Below are 22,405 nucleotides of genomic sequence, written 5' to 3'. Positions count from 1 at the left end.
GTCCCATCACTTCATGGCAAATAGATGGGGAAAGAGTGGAAACGGTGGCTGACTTTATTTTTTGGGGCTCCAAAATCACTGCAGAAGGTGATTGAAGCCATGAAATTAAAAGACGCTTACTCCTTGGAAGGAAAGTTAGAACCACCTCGACAGCATCTTAAAAAGCTGAGACATTACTTTGCCAACAAAGGTCCATCTAGTCAAGGCTATGGTTTTTGCAGTAGTCATGTATGGATGTGAGAATTGGATCATATTGAAAGCTGAGCACCAAAGAATTGATGCTTTTGAACTGTGGTGTTGGAGAAGACTCTCGAGAGTCCCTTGGACTATAAGGAGGTCCAACCAGTCCATCCTAAAGGAGATCAGTCCTGGGTGTTCATTGGAAGGACTGATGTTGAAGCTGAAAATCCAATATTTTGGCCACGTGATGTGAAGAGCTGACTGATTTGAAAAGACCCTGATGTTGGGAAAGAATGAAGGCAGGAGGAGAAGGGGACATCAGAGGAGAGATGGTTACATGGCATCACCTACTCAATGGACATGGGTTTGGGTAGATTCCGGGAATTGGTGATGGACAGGGAGGCCTGGTGTGCTGTGTTTCATGGGGTCACAAAGAGTCGGACACGACTGAGCGACTGAACTGAACTGATAAAACAACGAAAACTGTCTTTTTCCATAGGTTCCCTAAAATCTAGACTGAGGCAAAACTTACATGCTTCATCTTTATTCGTTACAATCCAATGAAGAAAGAGTGATTCAAAAATGAAGTACCATTTGCTAGGAGAGAGAGCAAATAAAAGGAGCTGCCAAGCTAATTTTATCCTGGCCTCATTAGAAAGTTAGTGTTTTCTTGGTCACATTTGTCATCCATGGTGAGAGGTCAGAACATCCATCTCGGCCAGAAGAATGAGGAAATAATCTGCTGGCTCCTTCTTATTCCCTGTCTCTCAATGGTAAATGTTTACCCACATGGCACTTTAACTTCACCATATCAGGTTTGTGTTATTCAGCCCTTCTGGGCAGCCAGGTTCCCTCTGATTTAGGAAAATGTATTATCCAGTAGGGCTGTAACTCTGTAGTCTCTGTCAGCTGCGTTGGGTCAGAACTGGTTGCTGGGGTTTATATAACATCCCACTCAATTTTAACTGAGAGTTTTACTGCTCTTTCTCTTGTCATACACAGCTTATGAAGGAGGCAGTGGCTTTAGATAAAGGGCAATGGCAACGGTGAGAAGGATTCAAACTGTGAAAGTGACCACCATCCCAGAAACACAGCAAGTGGCCAAAGGCCAAGAGTGGAGCTGACCAAATGTTGGGAAGGTCATAAACAACCCATGCACTGCAAAGATCCATGAGTGCCTTTTAGCTATATGTGAAACTTCTCTGAGAACAAGCTGTCACCATTTTCTTCTCAAGAAGGGAGGTGCTTCCATACCTTGGTGCTTGTAAATAATGCTGCTATAAATATTAAAGTGTATATATTTTTAAATTAGTGTTTTTGTTTTCTTTGGGTGAATACTCAGAAGTGAAATTGCTGTTTCATATGGACATGAGTTTGAGCAAACTCTGGGAGACAGAGAATGACAGGGAAGCCTGGCACGCTCCAGTCCATGAGGTTTCAAAGATTCAGACCCTACTTAGTGACTGAACAACAAAAATGGCAGTTCTATGTTTAATTTTTTTAAGGAACCTCCATACCATTTTTCATACTTACTCAACCAATTTACAGCCCCATCGACAGTGCATGAGGGTTTCCCTTTCTCCATATCCTACCCAATGCTTGTTATTTGTTGTCTTTTTGATGGTAGCTATTCTGACTGGGGGCTTCCCAGGTGGCACCCTGGTAAAGAATCCTCCTGCCAAGGCAGGAGACAAGAGACATGGGTTTGATCCTTGGGTCAGGAAGATTCCCTGGAGGAGGAATTGCCACAGCAACACATTCCAGTATTCTTGCCTGGAGAATCCCATGGATAGATGAGCAGGTTCACTTCAGTTCAGTTCAGTCGCTCAGTCGTGTCCAACTCTTTGGGACTCCATGGACTGCAGCACACCAGACTTCCTTTCTGTCATCAACTCCCAGAGCTTGCTCAAACTCATGTCCATCAAGTCGGTGATGCCATCCAACCATCTTATCCTCTGTCGTCCCCTTTTCCTCCCGCCTTCAATCTTTTCCAGCATCAGGGTCTTTTCAAATGAGTCAGTTCTTCGCATCAGGTGGCCAAAGTATTCACGTTTCAGCTTCAGCATCAGTCCTTCCAATGAATATTCAGGACTGGTTTCCTTTAGGATGGACTGGTTGGATCTCCTTGCAGTCCAAGGGACTCTTCAGAGTCTTCTCCAACACCACAATTCAAAAGCATCAATTGTTCAGTGCTCAGTTTTCTTTATAGTAGAACTCTCACATCCATACATGACTACTAGAAAAAACATAGCTTTGACTAGATGGACCTTTGTCGGCAAAGTAACGTCTCTGCTTTTCAGTATGCTGTCTGGGTTCATAGGGTCACAAATTGTCAGACACAACTGAAGCAGCTTAGCATGCATGCATATTCTGACTGAACAAGGTGAATCTTATTGTGGTTTTAACTTGAATTTTCCTAATGATAGTGTCATTGAGCATATATTCATGAGGTCAATTTGTATGTCTTCTTTGGAAAAATCTCTATTCATTTCCTTTGCACATTTATTTGCAAATATCATCTTCCATTCAGTAGGCTGTCTTATTGTTTTCTTGATAGTTTCCTTCATGTAAGTTTTTAGTTAAATGTAGTCCCATTTATTTAGTTTACTTTTATTTCCTTTGCCTAAGTATACATATCCAATAAATATTACTAATACTCAGCATCAGAATATATAGCTTATATTTTCATCAGAATTCTATGGTTCCAAGCCTTACATTTAAGTATTTATTAGTTTTGTGTTTATATATTGTGTGAAAAGTTAGTTTAGTCTCACTATTTTACATGTAGTGGTCCAGTTTTCCCAAAACTATTTATTAGAGAGGTTTTCTTTTCCCCCTTGTATATGCTTGCCTATTTAATTGTAGATTAATTGACCGCTTGATTGTCAAATCATTTCTAGGCTATGTGGAAACTAAAAAACAAAACAGAAACAGACTCATAGATACAGAGTGTAAGCTGGTGAGTGTCAGAAGGGAGGGTGTTGAGGGATGGGTTAAATAGGTGAAATGAATTGAGAGGTAAAAATCTCCAGTCATATAGTAAATAAGTCATGGAGAAGTAGTATGTGATCAAAAACATTGTAATAACCTTGGGGACAGATGGTTACTACACCTCTTGCAGTGATCCTTTCATAAAGTATGCAAATGTAAAATCATTGTGTAGCACAGCTGAAACTAACATAGTATTGTGCATCAGTTATATTTCAATAAAAATGTTACCTCTAAAAAAGAATGGCAGAGTGATTCCAATGCTTAATGGAGTGTCCTGTTGGAATTCTGAGGAAATATTTAAGATAATCAAACCAAACTATAATACCATATTTTCTGGAAGATATAGCCTTAACTAATATTGACACTCTTTTATCTCCAACATCCACTTTAGATTTCCCTACCCTCGTCATCAAGTTAAAATAGTTTGTATAGCTTGCCTGGTGTGAATAACTCAGGTACTAATTCATTCTTTGCTGAAGAATCCTCCTCAAAATTGCCTTCCGTGAAGCCATGAGAAAACTATTGGGATCAATACGTGAAATGAAATAATTTCTCAATTGTATTACATATAACAAAAGTGACAAAACAAAACAGAGTGTATGTCAGACTTTGAAACATATAAGCCAGGAAAATATCTGTAATTAATGTAATAATAACCCTATTAAATCAACAACTGTCAACATGGGTTAAAAATTTATTGGTGTGCACTTATAAAGGGAACACATCATAAAAATAAAGGTCAAATTTAATTATGTTGACAAAGTTTTATTAGGCAAATGCACAAACATAAAGAAATAATGTTATAGCAATATAGGAATATGTGGCTATAATCACCAGAGAGAAATTGGTAGTCAATTTATATTGAAAAATAGGTCAATTACATAAATATTATGTATTTTTTAGGCATCTTGTATCATAATAAATTATACAAATTAAATCATAAACTAAGAAAAGAGAGTGCTGAAAATTTTAATATGATATTAATCAACTTTGACAGATTAAAGAGAAAATATACCTTTGCATATAGATGTTTTGAGATATTTACAGATTAATTAGTCTTATTTAATACTTTAAGTACTGGACTGGGTAGCCTATCCCTTCTCCAGCAGATCATCCCAAACTAGAAATCTAGCCTGAGTCTCTTGCATTGCAGGTGGATTCTTTACCAGCTGAGCTACTAGGGAAGTCATAAACTTTAAGTAGTATCTACTTATTGAATGTTTACATTTACTTTGCTTTATTGACTATACCAAAGCTGTTGACTGTGTGGATCACAACAAACTGGAAAATTCTTAGAGAGATGGGAATACCAGACCATCTGACCTGCCTCCTGAGAAATCTGTATGCAGGTCAAGAAGGAACAGTTAGAACTGGACATGGAACAACAGACTGGTTCCAAATCAGGAAAGGAGTACGTCAAGGCTGTATATTGTCACCCTACTTATTTAACTTATATGCAGAGTGCATCATGAGAAACACTAGGCAGGATGAAGCACAAGCTGGAATCAAGATTGCCGGGAGAAATATCAATAACCTCAGATATGCAGATGGCACCACCCTCAGGCAGAAAGGGAAGAAGAACTAAAGAGCCTCTTGATGAAAGTGAAAGAGGAGAGTGAAAAAGTTGGCTTAAAGCTCAACATTCAGAAAACTAAGATCGTGGCATCTGGTCCCATCACTTTATGGCAAATAGATGGGGAAACAGTGACCGACTTTATTTTTTTGAGCTCCAAAATCACTGCGATGGTGACTGCAGCCATGAAATTAAAAGACAATTGCTCCTTGGAAAGAAAGTTATGACCAACCTGGACAGCATATTAAAAAGCAGAGATGTTACTTTGCTATCAAAGTTCTGTGTAGGCAAAGCTATGGTTTTCCCAGTAGTCATGTATGAATGTGAGAGTTGGACTAGAAAGAAAGCTGAGTGCAGAAGAATTGAGGCTTTTCAACTGTGGTGTTGGAGAAGACTCTTGTGAGTCCCTTGGCCTCCAAGGAGATCCAACCAGTCCATCCTAAAGGAAATCAGTCCCAGATATTCATTGGAAGGACTGATGCTGTGGCTGAAACCCCAATACTTTGGCCACGTGATGTGAAGAGCTGACTCATTTTAAAAGACCCTGATGCTGGGAATGATTGAAGGTGGGAGAAGAAGGGGCCGACAGAGGATGAGATAGTTGGATGGCATCGCCGATGGGATGGACATGTGTTTGAGCAGGCTCTGGGAATTGGTGATGGATATCGAAGCCTGGCATGCTGCAGTCCATGGGCTTGAAAGAGTTGGACATGACTGAGTGACCGAACTGAACAGAACTTGCTGAATTTTTAGTGTAAAAATCAAGAATATGTCTTCTTTCAAGCATCAGAAAAAGTTTAAAAGCTTTTTCATACATGTCACTCATAAATTGTATTAGGATGAAATATATGCCTGGGAAGAAAATATTTATTTCCAAATTGAGTTTAAGAGGAGAAAAGAATAATGATAGAGTAGTGTATTATTTCAGTTTTCAGGGTTCATAGATTTTTCATACTATATTGTTTTCAAATTAATATAAAAATGGAAAAGTTCCTGAATATATTTCATATATGTAGAATTTCTATGAGGCTAGAAAATATCAGATGTAGAAAAAGTTTTGTTCAATAGTGCTTATTATATAATATTGATATTATTGATATTTCTCTTGGCAATCTTCATTCTGGCTTGTGCTTCCTCCAGCCCAGCATTTCTCATGATGTACTCTGCATATAAGTAATATCAGGGTGACAATATACAGCCTTGATGTACTCTTTCCCCTATTTGGAACCAGCCTGTTCTTCTATGTCCCGTTCTTACAGTTGCTTCCTGACCTGTTACAGATTTTTTAGGAGGAAGGACAGGCACAAGGTATTCCCTTCTCTTTAAGAATTTTCTATAGTTTGTCAACCAATTATTATCAATAAATTCAACAAATTGAATTAAACAATATCCATGAACAATGGAAACAAATAAAGCTCACTCATGAGAAATATGATAACCTCAAAGCCCAATTATTTCAATTCAGTTGCTCAGTTATGTCTTACACTTTGAAACCCCCATGGCCTGCAGCACCCCAGGCTTCCCTGTCCAACACCAACTCCCAGAGCTTGCTCAAACTCATGTCCATTGAGTCGGTGATGCCATCCAACCATCTCATCCTCTGTCATCCCCTTCTCCTGCCTCCAATCATTTCTGGCATCAGCGTCTTTTCCAATGAATCAGCTCTTCACATCAGGTGGCCAAATTATTGGAGTTTCAGCTTCAGCATCAGTTTTTCCGGTGAATAGTCAGGACTGATTTCCTTTAGAATGGACTGGTTGGATCTCTTTGCAGTCCAAGGGACTCTCAAGAGTCTCTTCTAACACCACAGCTCAAAAGTATCAATTCTTTCACACTCAGCTTTCTTTATGGTCAAACTCTCACATCCATGCATGACCATTGGAAAAACTATAGCTTTGACTAGTTAGACCTTTGTTGACAAAGTAATGTCCCTGCTTTTTAATATGCTGTCTACATTTGTCACAGCTTTTCTTCCAAGGAGCAAGAATCTTTTAATTTTCTTTTAATTTAATGGCTGCAGTCACCATCTGCATTGACTTTGAAGCCCAAGAAAATAAAGTCTGTCACTGTTTCCACTGTTTCCCCACCTATTTGCAATGAAGTGATGGGACCAGAAGCCGTAATCTTCATTTTTTGAATGTTGAGTTTTAAACCAGCATTTTCACTGTCCTGTTTCACTTTCATCTAGATGCTCTTTAGTTCCTCTTCATTTTCTGCCATAAATGTATTTGAGTCTGCATATCTGACATAATTGATATTTCTCCCAGAAATCTTGATTCCAGCTTGTGCTCGATCCAGCCTGGCATTTTGCATGATGTGCTCTCCATAAAAGTTAAGTAAGCATAGTGACAGTATACATACTTGACATAGTCTTTTCCCAAATTGGAACCAGTCTGTTTTTCCATTTCTGGTTCTAACTGTTGTTTCTTGACCTGAATACAGATTTCTCAGGAGGCAGGTCAGGTGGTCTTATATTCCCATCTCTAGAAGAATTTTCCACAGTTTGCTGTGTTCCACACAGTCAAAGTCTTTGGTGGAGTCACTAAAGCAGAAGTAGACATTTTTCTGGAACACTCTTGCTTTTTTGGTGACCCAACGGATGTTGACAATTTGATCTCTGGTTCCTCTGCCTTTTCTAAATCCAGCTTGAATATCTGGAATTTCTCAGTTTACATACTTTTGATGCCGAGTTTTGAGAATTTTGATCATTAGTTTGCCAGCGTATGAGATAAGTGCAATTGTGTGGTAGTTTGAACATTCTTTGTTATTGGCTTTCTTTGGGATTGGAATGAAAACTGAGCATTTCCAGTCCTGTGGTCATTGCTGAGGTTTCCAAATTTGTTGGCATATTGATTGCAGCACTTTAACAGCATCATCTTTTATGATTTGATATAACTCACTTGAAGTTCCATTACCTCTACTAGCTTTGTACATAGTGATGCTTTCTAAGGCCCACTTGATTTTGCATTCCAGGATGTCTGGCTCTAGGTGAGTACCACTCCATCATGGTTCTGGGTCATTCAGATCTTTTTTGTATAGTTCTTCTTTGTAGCTTTGCCGCCACTCCTCAATATCTTATGCTTCTGTTAGGGCCATACCATTTCTCTCCTATCTGTTAAAAAGCTGAGTTGTTGCTGGAGAGGGTGTGGAGAAAAGGGAACCCTCTTACACTGTTGGTGGGAATGCAAACTAGTACAGCCACTATGGAGAACAGTGTGGAGATTCCTTAAAAAACTGGAAATAGAACTGCCATATGACCCAGCAATCCCACTTCTGGGCATACACACTGAGGAAACCAGATCTGAAAGAGACACGTGCACCCCAATGTTCATCGCAGCACTGTTTATAATAGCCAGGACATGGAAGCAACCTAGATGCCCATCAGCAGACGAATGGATAAGGAAGCTGTGGTACATATACACCATGGAATATTACTCAGCCATTAAAAAGAATTCATTTGCATCAGTTCTAATGAGATGGATGAAACTGGAGCCCATTATACAGAGTGAAGTAAGCCAGCATACTAACACATATATACAGAATTTAGAAAGATGGTAACGATAACCCTATATGCAAAACAGAAAAAGAGACACAGATGTACAGAACAGACTTTGGGACTCTGTGGGAGAAGGCGAGGGTGGGATCTTTTGAGAGAACAGCATTGAAACATGTATATTATCTATGGTGAAACAGATCACCAGCCCAGGTGGGATGCATGAGACAAGTGCTCGGGCCTGGTGCACTGGGAAGACCCCGAGGGATGGGGTGGAGAGGGAGGTGGGAGGGGGGATCGGGATGGGGAATACATGTAACTCCATGGCTGATTCATGTCAATGTATGACAAAACCCTCTTCAATATTGTAAAGTAATTAGCCTCCAACTAATAAAAATAAATGAAAAAAATAAAAAAATTAAAAAAAGAAAACAACAAAAAAAGTTGAATTGTTTAAAATATGTCTCACATAAAAATTTCAGACCTCATTGGCTTCACTGGTCAGTTCTCAGACACTTGATAAAGAAATACTGCATCCTATATAAACTATTGCAGAAAATTAAGGAAAAATGAAACAATAACAAACTATTTTTTGAGGACAAAATTACCCTAAATTCAAAATCTGTCAGTGAAAATAGATGGCAAAAAAGTATGGGACAATACCATTCATGAATAAGATTGTCCAATTTCTTAATATTTCATTATATTGCATTCAGTAAGACATAAAATTTGTAATAACTCATGACCAATTAGGGCTTTGTGTCCTAGAAATTGAAAAATTCAAACCTTATTTATAATTAAACCCACAAATGTCTTTCATAGAAAGGGACTTACCTGTAGTAAACATCATTTACAATAATTCTGCAGCATCATAAAGAAATCTTTCTTCTAAAATGAAGAAGAAAGCAATAGCTCCTACTCTCACAATTCAAGCTTTTACTGAATATTCTAGTCAGAGCAAAAAAACCTACAGATTTTAAAATACAATTCATACAGCTTAGAAAGGAGGAAGTGATGTATGATCTTTTAAATATGTTGTTGGATTCTGTTTGCTAGAATTTTGTTAAGGATTTTTGCATCTATGTTCATCAGTGATATTGGCCTGTAGTTTTCTTTTTTTGTGGCATCTTTGGTTTTGGAATTAGGGTGATGGTGGCCTCATAGAATGAGTTTGACAGTTTACCTTCTTCTGCAATTTTCTGGAAGAGTTTGAGTAAGATAGGTGTCGCTTGAAGGTTGTGTCTATTGCTTCATAAAATCCATCTCTAGACATTTGTATCAGAGCCCTGTGTCAAGACAACTTGAAGAAAAAATCTCAAGAAACTATTTTTATGAGATTACAGGAGACATAGGTTCATGAGGGTTACTTTAATGTCCATAAGGACCCAGGGTTAGAAATGAAAACACTGTCCTCACTACTAGATAGAATGACTTTAAACCACTGAAGACCTCAGTGACTGTGTTCCTAATACTCTCAAGGAGTATGTAGTGCTTTTGGTTGAGGTACCAAGATTCTTAAAGAGCGCCAGGAACAATGGTCCTGGTGAAGGGGTTTGCAGAAAGCATATAAATGAAAAAGGCCACAGTTGGCAGGAGGATTACAGTGCATACACTGGAGATTGTAGCCAGCTAACTCATACCTAGACACAGGGAAGAAACGCCCCAAGAATTCAGAAATCATGGAGTGAGATTTTACAAGGAGATGAGATAATGCCTGAGCACATAGAGTCCAAGCCAGTGAGATAAGAGTCGATAGTGTTAATATGACCCTTTATCTGATGTAATTGTCATGTCTGGGGAACTGTTTCCTTCCACTCACAGATTCACACGTACTAACAACATGATACCACTGGGAGCTTCCTTAGTCATTTCAACTGTCGTACGATGTAGTTTAATCAGATGGCTTTCCTGAAATCAAGCTATGATCAGATTCTGCTTCTCTATAGGAATGTGAACTTTAATGACAGAAGAAGAGGAGAGAGAACAATTTTGTCACTGGAATCGTTTGCTTTTCTTTTTGCTTTAGTAGGATAGGACATTTCAAGGAGGGTCATGTTTACATATACTGACAGAGATTTGCATACAGTCATACAGTGATGTGGTACATGTGGGAGAGGAAAAAGCACATTAGTAAACAAATGTGACAGATTAATGTCGAAAAATGCCAAAAGATAGCAAGGAAGGCAGAGACAAGCTTTTATATGTGGAATCTAAAAAAAAAAAAAGGTACAAATTAACTTATTTACAAAACAGTAGTAGAGTCACAGATGTAGAATATAAACTTACATTACCAGGGGATAAGTGGGGGGAAGAACTAATCAGGAGATAGGGAATGACAGTACACAGTACTATTTATAAAATAGATAACTAGTAAGGACCTACTGGATAGCACGGTGGTTCAGTGGTAAAGAATCCACCTGCCAATGCAGTCGATGTAGGAGACACGGGTTTTATCCCTGGGTTGGGAAGATCCCCTGGAGGAGGAAATGGCAACCCACTCCAGTATTCTTGCCTGGAGAATCCCATGGACAGAGGAGCCTGGCGGGCTACAGTTTGTGGGGTCACTAAAGTGTTGGATACAACTAAACGGCTGAGTGTGCACACACATGTCGCCGAGGGAACTCTAGTCAGTACTCTGTGATGGCCTATGGAAAAGAATCTTAAAAAAGAGAGGGCATGTGTATCTGTATAACTGACTCACCGTGTTGTACACCTGAAACTAACACAATACTGTAAATAAACTATATTCCAATTTAAAAAAAAGATAGGTGTTAGCTCTTCTCTAAATTTTTGGTAGAATTCAGCTGTGAAGCCATCTGGTCCTGGGCTTTTGTTTGCTGGAAAATTTCTGATTACAGTTTTGATTTCTGTGCTTCTGATGAGTCTGTTAAGATCTTCTATTTCTTCCTGGTTCAGTTTTGGAAAGTTATACTTTTCTAGGAATTTGTCCATTTCTTCCAAGTTGTCCATTTTATTGGCATAGAGCTGCTGGTAGTAGTCTCTTATGATCCTTTGTATTTCAGAGTTGTCTGTTGCGATCTCTCCATTTTCATTTCTAATATTGTTGATTTGGTTCTTCTCCCTTTGTTTCTTAATGAGTCTTGTTAACAGTTTGTCAATTTTGTTTATCTTTTCAAAAAACCAGCTTTTAGCTTTGTTGATTTTTGCTATGGTCTGTTTTGTTTCTTTTGCATTTATTTCTGCCCTAATTTTTAAGATTTCTTTCCTTCTACTCACCCTGGGGTTCTTCATTTCTTCCTTCTCTAGTTGCTTTAGGTGTAGAGTTAGGTTATTTATTTGGCTTTTTTCTTGTTTCTTGATGTAAGCCTGTAATGCTATGAACCTTCCCCTTAGCACTGCTTTTACAGTGTCCCATAGGTTTGGGGTTGTTGTGTTTTCATTTTCATTCATTTCTATGCATATTTTGATTTCTTCTATGATTTGTTGGTTATTCAGAAGCATGTTATTTAGCCTCCATATGTTTGAATTCTTAATAGTTTTTTCCCTGTAATTGAGATCTAATCTTACTGCATTGTGGTCAGAAAAGATGACTGGGAAAAAAAAAAAAGAAAGGAGGAAGTGGAAACCCTATGTAATCTACAAAATAGCTAACAAAATACTGTTTAACAATGTCACAAGATACCAGGTAACTAAAAAAAGAAGTTGCATTCTGTTACTAACCACAGCTATTTGGAAAGCAAAAGAAAACTACTTGTGATATCACAATGTGAAATATTAGAGATAAACTCAATCTTGAGTGAAAGCATGTATTTATTGCGTAGGTATGTATTATATTTACTATATGATAGACATACTAAATTTGATTTGTTTTATTTTGTTTATTGAAATGCAGTTGATTTTCTTGTTGTGTTAGTTTCCGGTGTTCAGAAAAGTTATTCAGGCAGATATATATACGTGTGTGTGTGTGTGTGTGTGTGTGTGTCTGTGTGTCTGTGTGTCTGTGTGTATGTGTGTCTGTGTGTATGTGTATGTGTATGTGTGTGTGTGCTGTACATAGGTCCTTGTTGCTTATCTATTTTATATACAGAAGAGAGTATGTTTTAATCCCAAACTCCTAAATTACCCCTCTCCCCTCCCTTCTCCTTTGGTAACTCTGTTTTCTATGACTGTGAGTCTATTTCTGTTTTGTATATAAATTCATTTGTATAATTTTTTTAGATTCCACATATAAGTGATATCATATATTTTTTTCTTTTTCTATTTGACTTAACACTTAGCATGATAGTCTGTAGTTCCATCCATCTTCCTGCCAATGACATTATTTCAATTTTAATGACCAAGGAACATTCAATTTTGTACATATATATCTTTTTTTTTTTATTCATCTGTTAATGGACACTTAGATTACTTCTGTGTCTTGGCCATTGTAAATATAACTGCTATAAATATTGAAGTGCATGTATCTTATAAAATTATAGTTTTCTGCAGATTCAGGTCCCGGAGTGGGATTGTTGGATCAAATGGTAATTTTTCTTTAGCTTTTTAAAGAAACTTCCATATTGTTCTCCACAGTGGTTACACCCATTTACATTACCACAAATAGGATAGAAAGATTCCTTTTTCTTCACACCCTCTACAGCATTTATTATTTGTAGATATTTTGATAATTATCATTCTAACCACTGATACTTCATTATAGTTTTGATTTCCATCTCTCTAATAATTAGCTTTGTTGTACATCTTTTCATGTTCCTTTTGGCCATCTGTATGTCTGCTTTGAAGAAATGTTAATTTAAATCTTCTCATTTTTGGACTGGGATTTTTTTGACATTGAGCTGCATGAGTTGTTTGTATATTGTGGAAATTAAGCTTTTGTCACATTGTTTGCAAATATTTTCTCTCATTCTTTGGGTTGTCTTTTTGTTTATTTTTTTTTCCTGTGAGAAAGCTTTTAAGTTTAATTAGTCCCCATTTGTTTATTTTTGTTTTTATTTCCGTTTCTTTGGGAGACAGGTCCAAAAAAATATTGCTGCAAGTTATGTCAAAGAGTGTTCTGCCTGTGTTTCCTCTAGGAGTTTTATAGAATCTTGTCTTACATTTAGTTCTTTAAACCATTTTGAGTTTATTTTTGCATATGGTATTAGAGAATGTTTCAATTTCATTCTTTTACATCTAGCTGTCCAGTTTTCCCAGCATCACTTGTTGAAGAAACTGTCTTTTCTCCATTGCATATTCTTGCCTTCTTTGTCATAGATCAATTGACCATAGACGCATGGATTTACTTCTGAGCTTTCTATCCTATTCCATTGATCTATATATCTGTTTTTGTGATAAATCTTGAGCATCTTTAAATCAAAAGATGCTAAATCTATATACTCAATACTATAAAATATAGCTGAAAGATTTCTGAAAACCTAAATTAATGGACAAATATAGTATGTTAATTTGGGTTTCCCTGGTGACTCAGCTGGTAAAGAATCTATCTGCAACGCAGGAGACCTGGGTTCAATCCCTGGGTTGGCAAGATCCCCTGGAGAAGGCAATGGCTACCCACTCCAGTATTCTGGCCTGGAGAATTCCATGGATTGTATAGTCCATGGGATCGCAAAGAATCAGACACTACTGAGCGACTTTCACCTCACTTCACTTCATAGTATGTTAATGATGTGAACTCGAATTTGTTAAAATATTATTTTTTCTCAAATCAATATAAAAATTCAGTGCAATTTCTGTCAAAATTATAGTAGGTTTTAAAATACAAAGTGACAAACTCTTTGTAATGTTTACATGGCAATGAGATGGACTTAAAGCATTCAAAATTATTTTGAAAAGGACAAGTTGTAAGATACTCACTATTATAAAGTCCCTATAATTGCCAGCCCTGTATGGAAAGAAAATAGCTATAACAGTAGATATATATGGAATGTTTATGTTATATATAATATATATACAATATGTTTATGCATAATTATTGATCTTTGAAAAAACAGTGCCAAGAAAGGATAAACTTTTAAACAAATGCTTCTGGAATAATTATCTATACATAAAAATAATGAACTTCAACCTTTATTGCATGCCACATAAAATTTTAATAGAAAATTTAGTATAAAATTTCTAGATGAAAAAAAGAGAAGCTTAAAGTCAAACTTAGGTAGAAGTTGTTTAAAAAGCCTCATAAAAGATAAAATATTGACACCTTGGACTTAATTAATTTTTTAATCTACCCTTCAAAAGACATTGTTACAACATGGTAAATGCAAGTCAATAACTGGGAAAATATTGGCTAAACATTTACTTAATAAAGACTTTTTTCAGAATAAAACAATGATATATGACTGTGCAACTTTTAGAATGATTTTAAAAAACAAGCAAACAAAAACCCCTGATAGTAGCAAGTATTTTTGTGCATGTAAAACAAGTAGAACTCATTTGTTTCTGGTGAAATGAAAATGATGTAGCCACCTTGAAAAATACTTATAAATTAAACTTTACATTTACTATATAAAACTGATTCTACCATTGGGCTTTTATTCAAAGTAAGTAAAATAAGTGAAATACATGAAAGTGAAAGTACATGTTAACACAAGTATTTGCACTTCAAATTTCATAGAAGCTTTGTTAACAATTATTGAACAAAAACAATCGGGAGAAGTCAGAAAGGGTCTTTGACATTTAAATGAATAAGCAATTTATATATTCATACAAAGAAAAATTAGTAGGCAATGGAAAATAATTAGCTACAGACACAGAGAACAATGGCTTGGTGGCAAAGAATCTGCCTGATTATGCAGTAGATACAGGTTTGATTCCTGGATCAAGATCCTCTGGGGAAGTAAATGGCAACCCACTCCAGTATTCTTGCCTGGGAAATTCCATGAACCGAGGAGCTTGGCATGCTATAGTTCATGGGTAACAAAAGAGATGGACACAGCTTAGTAAATAAACAACAACAAAAACAGAGAACAATATGGATAAATCTCAGAAAAGAATGCTAAATGAAAAGTTAGACATAAAATATTATGTACTCTGATTTCCTTTACAAGAAAATTCTAGAAATGGTAAGGCTTGAGTGACACAAAGAAAGTACCCAGAGAATGGGATAGCAGCCTGACTACAAAAGTGCAGGACAGAACTTCACTGGATGATAAAAATATTCTGTAACCTTGTTACTTTTGTTAGGTACAAAGCTGAAGAAATTTTTCAAAATGCATCAAATTGCATATTTGCAATTTGTGAAAATTATTGTACATAAATCACTTCTCAGTAGAAATGATTAATAAAAATGAAAGAATGTATTTTTGTTGCTTAGTAAGATGAATTTGAGAAAACTCCAGGGAATGTATCTTGGTTGCTTAGTAAGATGAATTTGAGCAAACTCCAGGAGACAGTGGATGTCAGAGGAGCCTGGCATGCTGCAGTCCACGGGGTCAGAGAGTAGGACATGACTTAGTAACTGAACAGCTACAATAAGAGCAACAAGGTCTATGTGATATATACCATAATCAGAGCCAACAGGAGATGCTAGATTAGATGATGATATTTATATCATGAAAAAGGAATAAAAGGATAATGTTTAGAATATAAAGGGAATCCAGTAAATTCAACAAGAAAAAAAAAAACAAAAACTCCAATTGATAATATGTAAAAGAAGTAAATAAGCAATTTACAAGTAAGATGAACCAAAAGCCCAAAAATAATGTATGTGGATGTATTAACTTATTGATAGAAAATGGGTAATGAAAATGTAGTAAAATGCTTGTGTGTGTGCTCAGTCACTCAGTCGTGTCTGACTCTGTGACCGCATGTACTGTAGCCCACCAGGCTCCTCTATCCTTGGGAGTTTGCAGGCAAAAATTATGGAGTGGGTTGCCATTTCCTCCTCCAGGGGACCATGTAGGCCCAGGCATTGAACCCACATCTCCTTAGTTCCTGCATTAGAGGCAAATTCTTCACCACTAAGCCACTGGCAAAATTTAGAAATCTAGGTACCATGTAATGGTTGGCAAGTAATTTATGAAGCCATTTTGGGGATCAATCTCAAAGCACTTCAACACAATAGTCAGTTCAATTGCTCAGTCGTGTCCAACTCTGCGACCCATGAACCACAGCATGCCAGGCCTCCCTGTCTATCACCAACTGCGGGAGTCTACCGAAACCCATGTTCATTGAGTTGGTGATGCCATCCAACCATCTCATCCTCTGTCGTCCCCTTCTCCTCCTGCCCTCAATCTTTCCCAGCATCAGGGTCTTGTCAAATAAATCAGCTCTTCACATCAGGTGACCTTGTACAAAATGTAAACAGAACTTTATAATCACTATCATCATAGTACTATTACTTTGTTTTTATAAGCCACACTGGAATATATTTTACACAGAAAAAAGCACATGCTCTTTTTTTTTCAAATCTGTTTCCAGCTTAGATGTCAATGCAAAAATACCTGCCTAACACTCCCTCTGAGAATCCCATAGGAATGACCTCAGAATATATATTAAGGAGATATAAGATTAGAAAGACATATTTAGTTTAAATTAATATTGCTTACTATAACTGCAGGACAAAACAGGACCTGCCTTGTGTCTAACAAAATACGGATACTTTTTCTGAGACAAGAGAACAAAACCACTAGTCATGAAGCCAAAGCAGGTGTAGAGGAGAAAATTTGACCTAAATAGGTTGTACCTGCCAACTCTACCCCATGGAACCAAAGAACTGGGATATGATATGAGCCCGAGCCCTTAAATCCTTTCAGAAGCAAAGGGTCCACTGTCCAGGAAGATATGGTGCTGAAGCTCCCTTTACTGTATCTTACCATAAATAACAAAGTTCCAAAGTCCCCCAGCCAAAATGTTCCCCAGCAGTGCTTTCATATAGCAACCTGTCCTCCCTAACTCATAAAAATAGAAACTAGCCTCAGATAGGGGAGACAGATTTACGCCCTCCCTCCTGTCTCCTTGCTGGTCAACCTTTTAAAAAAAGCTGCCTTTCCTCAAAGCCAGTACCACAGTTTTTGCTTCTATGTACATCAGGCAGTGAGCTCTGGTAGTAGGTACTGGTGCAACACCCTAATATCTGATGCATGACAAATGGTTAATTTATGTTACCTGTTCTTATTCTTGGGTTTCCTTGTGACTCAGCAGTAAAGAACCTGCCTGCCAGTGCAGGAAATACAGGTTCAGTCCCTGAGTGGGGAAGATCCCCTGGAGAAGGAAATGGCAACCCACTCCAGTGCTCTTGCCTGGGAAATCCCATAGACGCAGGAGCCCGGCAGGCTGTAGTCCATGGGGCCACAAAGAATCGGTCATGACTTAGCCACTAACCAACAACAACAATTCTTATTCTCATAGCAGAATTTTGTTGTCATTGTCATCATTGCATATCAGAAAGTACTCAAGCACTATATTGTAATTGCCTATGTCTTGTAACAAAGCATTGGTTTCTAGATATAAAAGATGAAAAAATGACAGAACCCTCTAATACTTATTAATATAAAAGTAACAGAATACTGTCAACAGCTTTTGTTTTATAAATGTTGATGTCATGATGGTTTTGATTCTGTAATCTATTTCTGATTGCTCATTTTAATGATACGTAACTTTTTCATATCAAATGCTCTTGTTAGTTTCACTAACAATATTTTTAAGTTTCACTGAAAACAGGATACAGAGTCTTTATAAATTATCTTCTATTTTCATATTTTTTTTTCCAATAGGGCATAGTCATATTACTTTTTAAATTGATTCTCATCTATTCACATATGGTTTGCCAAAAATGGGCTCTATCAAAGAAAGTGTGCATTAGTGATAAAATTTAATATTAGTATGTAAGAACTGAGGATGGAAAATTAACTGAAGGAAGTAAATAGGTATGTTGGTAGATTTTTTTTTCTCTTGTGCAGATTAGAAATCAAAAAGTCAATAGTTTTATTTAAAAAAACAGTTTAATTATTGGGAAAGGAAAATAAAGAGATAACTGCAGGGCCAGTAATTTGATGAAAAATCTCTCCATCTCTATGTTGAGGTGGCTTCAGCAGCAGTACCATTTACATGTAGTTATCTGAAAAGTGAAGCTTTCTACAGATCTTTTAGTGACTATTCCTGTTTCTCTTTACTTATAGTTTCTGGTTACTTAATTATAGTATAGATCATTAGAATTTTAAGAGGAAAATTTTGCCTTCCTTTGTTGATAAGTATTTTACTGACATAATTTATGGCCTGCACTGGCCTTAGTAGAGAGTGAGTGCTGGATAATGAACCCCCACAGTAACACGAAACATTAACATGCAATCTGAAGTATCCATAAATAATTGTGTTTTGTCTCATACACCAAACCATAATATTGGGTATTCAATAGCATTGATAAACAACATCAGATGGATGCTATTTAGATGAGTTTGAGTTCAATCGAGTTGAAGGCACACGATGCCTAGTCTTGTTTCCCAGAATTTCACGGCTCATATTCCTGCTATTTTGACTATCCCCTCTCAAATATTTCTAGATTTATGAGGAGCAATTGTTCTGCATGATACATTGGTTAATATATGAAAGTGAACAGCTGTAGATCTGCACTAGAGTAGCCCTGACAATGGAGAAGCAAAATCCTCCCAGTGTGTAGACCATCAAAGAATGTGCTGTATTTATTTTCTAAGAGATGTGATATTAAGGTATAGATTTACTACTGACTTAAATACTGTAGCTAGTGGTTTGGCTGAATGTTCACGTATGTAAAAGGAACATAATTTAAAAATTAGGAAAAGATGTAGATAGAACTTTCCAAATGGGCACAGAGCAGATAGATATGTGTGTCTTGTGTGAATAGTCATCAAAGATAAATCTCAGTAGATGAAGATCTTAATAATCAATTGAATGGGATAAGCTATTCTGTATATATCAGGAAGATTTTTCCCCCCAGCCAACCATGTCTGTGCTTAATAAATTTATAAATAAACATGTCATGGCAAAAGAGGTAGACTATGTATGTGGATTCAGCTACATGGACTTCCAATACTCCTGTCTATTTGATTAGAACCAATGCTAATTGTTCAACTTATCAATGGCTGAGACCAATTATTTTGTCAATATGGCACAAGTCTTGTGCAACCTGGGCTTCCTTGGTAGCTCAGCTGGTAAAGAATCCGCCTGCAATGCAGGAGGCCTGGGTTTGATCCCTGGGTTGGGAAGGTGCCCTGGAGAAGGGAACAGCTACCCACTCCAGTATTCTGGCCTGGAGAATTCCATGGACTGTATAGTCCATGGGGTCACAAAGAGTTGGACATGACTGAACAACTTTCCTGGTGGTTGACTACTTTCATAAGAACCCTTCCATTGTCATAGACTAGATCCTTATGTAATATGGATTTGCCTTCCTTTCACAATTATTCTGCCCAAACCGCCATCTATGAATCTCTAGAATATCTTACTCATAATGATGGCATTTCACACAGTTTTGCTTCTGACCACAGAACTTATTTTAGAGCAAATGAACTGACAATCTGCTCCTGCTTATGGTTTTCACTGGTCTTACCCTGGTCTCTGTCACTATAAAGTAGCTGGCCTAATAGATCAGGGGAATGACTACTTTTTAAAACAAGCTTTTATTGGGAACATTTTAGATTAACGTAAAAGTTGCAAAGTTAGTGCAGAGAGTCCTTGTATATCCCTTACCCAGTTTCAGTTTTGGTTAACATAATACTCAGTTAATCTTATGTTCTGTTAGTATGGTACATTTATCAAAACTAAGAAACCAAAACTAGTGCATTCCTATTAACTAAACTTGAGGCTTTATTTGGATTTCATCAGTTTTTCAATGAATATTCTTTTTCTTTTCCAGTATCCAATACAGAAGACTACATAGCAATTAGTTATCATGTCTCCTTAGTCTCCTCCAGGCTGTGACAGTTTCTCAGTTTACTCTAAGTTTTATAGAATTTTTAAGTTTTCTTGGAATTCACAAGAACTGATCAGTTATTTTGTAAAATTTCTTTCAATTTCAGTTTGTTGGATGTTTTGTCATGGTTAGATTTGGTTTTGAATTTTTGTAATGAATGGAGTATCCTTGTTACTACATCATATCAAGGGTGCACTTTATCCATATGACATCACTGATAATGTTACCATAATCATTTGGTTTTAGATAGGGTTTGCTAGGTTTACCCACTGTACAGTTACTATTTTCCCTTTCTGTATTCCAGCTTATGTCCAACCCATCTTAAAGGGGGTGGGATCATTGAGGTTCACCTCCTGGAAGAGCGACTATCTACATGTATTATTTGGAATTTGTTGAAAGGAGTTATCTCTTCCCATTTATTTCTTCATTCAATCATTTATGTATAATAGTATGATCTCATGTGTATTGATGTTATACTGTTTGTTATAATCCAGTATTGCATTTTCTTCCTTACTTTTTTGTTCAAATTGCTACAGTTCTGGCCATTGAGAGCTCTTTCATGTTAGTTTCTGAATCCTTTGAAATGTCCTCATCCTTTAATATTTGAACATTTTTTCCCCCTCATACTGCAAGCTGCTCCATACAACCTTACCTGCCTCCTGAGAAATCTGTATGCAAGTCAAGAAACAACAGTTAGAACTGGACATGGAATAATAGACTAGTTCAAAATTGGGGAAGGAATACATCAAGGCTGTATCTTGTCACTCTGCTTATTTAACCTATACTCAGAGTAGATTATGCAAAATACCTAGCTGTATGAAACACAAGCTGAAATCAAAATTTCCGGGAGAAATATAAATAGTCTCAGATATGCAGATTCAAACACCCTTATGGCAGAAAGCAAAGAGGAACTAAAGAATCACTTGAAAGTGAAACAGGACAGTGAAAAAGCTGGCTTAAAACTCAACATTCAAAAGACAAAGATCATGGCATCCAGTCCCATCACTTCATGGCAAATAGATGGGAAAACAATGGAAACAGTGACAAACTTTATTTTCTTGGGCTCCAAAATCAGTGCAGATGGTGACTGCAGCCATGAAATTAGAAGACGCTTGCACCTGGAAGAAAACTATGACAAACCTAGACAGCATAATAAAGAGCAGAGACATTACTTTGCCTACATAGGTCTGTCTAGTCAAAGCTATGGTTTTTCCAGTAGCCATGTATGGATGTGAGAGTTGGACCATAAAGAAAGCTGAGTGCCAAAGAATTGATGCTTTTGAACTGTGGCATTGGAGAAGACTCTTAAGAGTCCCTTGTACTGCAAGGATATCAAACTAGTCAATCTTAAAGGAAATCAGTCCTAAATATTCATTGGAAGGACTGATGCTGAAACTGAAGCTTCAACACTTTGGCCACCAGATGTGAAGAACTGACATATTGGAAAACACTTTGATGCTGGGAAAAATTGAAGGCAGGAGGAGAAGGGGATAACAGAGGATGAGATGGTTGGATGGATCACAGACTTGATGAACATGAGTTTGAGCAAGCTCTGGGAGTTGGTGATGGGTAGCAAAGCCTGGTGTGCTTCAGTCCATGAGGTTGCAAAGAGTTGGACATGACTGAGTGACTGAACTGAACTGAACTGAACTGAACAAGTTGCTCCAAGCTCATCTCACATTTTTGCTGAGCCAGTTGTAGAATCAAGCATGAAGTGACCTTTAAAAGCTCAGAGTACCAGCTGTGTAACAACCTCTTGACAGACTGAATTAATAAACATTACCATGATGTACACAGCCATATTGGGTGATATTGTGGTTTTGGCTCCAGAACACAGCAATAAACTGAGTTAAAATTTTTCATTTCCCAATGCATATAAAAGCTATGTTTACTTTATACTGTAATCTAGTAAATAAGCAATAGCATTATGTCTTAAAAATGTACATATATTAATTAAAATATATACTTTATTCCTAAAAATGTTGATCATCTTCTGAACCTTCAGGGAGTCCTAATATTTTTGCTGGTGAAGAGTCTTTCCTTGATGTTGATGTGCTGACAATCAGGGTTGAAAACTGAAGATTAGGGTGTGGCGATTTCTTAAAATAGGTAATAATAATGTTTGCCAAGTCAATTGACTCTTCCTTTCCCTGGAGTCTCAGATGGTACAGAATCTGCCTGCAATACAGGAGACCTGGATCTGATCCCTGGGTGGGGACAATGTCCTGGAGTAGGAAATGGCAACCCACTCCAGTAGTATTGCCTGGAGAATTCCGTGGACAGAGGAGACTGGTGGGCTCATGGAGTCACAAAGAGTCAGACA

The 22,405-nt window shown here is 37.1% G+C and overlaps 1 long non-coding RNA gene across 1 annotated transcript in view; it reads left to right on the top strand.

Annotated features, from left to right (window-relative positions):
• The first annotated feature begins 11,922 nt into the window (after nt 1-11,922).
• LOC122687573 overlaps nt 11,923-22,405 on the top strand; it is a 53,024-nt gene continuing 42,541 nt past the window's right edge. Inside the window, exon 1 of the long non-coding RNA XR_006339175.1 lies at nt 11,923-12,019. This is a non-coding gene — a long non-coding RNA (uncharacterized LOC122687573). The remainder of the gene's footprint in view (nt 12,020-22,405) is intronic.

The sequence above is a fragment of the Cervus elaphus genome, chromosome 31 (assembly GCF_910594005.1).
Source record: "Cervus elaphus chromosome 31, mCerEla1.1, whole genome shotgun sequence".
Taxonomy (NCBI): Eukaryota; Metazoa; Chordata; class Mammalia; order Artiodactyla; family Cervidae; genus Cervus; species Cervus elaphus.
The sequence above is the reverse complement of the archived record's forward strand: the minus strand, read 5'-3'. Positions and strand labels throughout refer to the sequence as shown.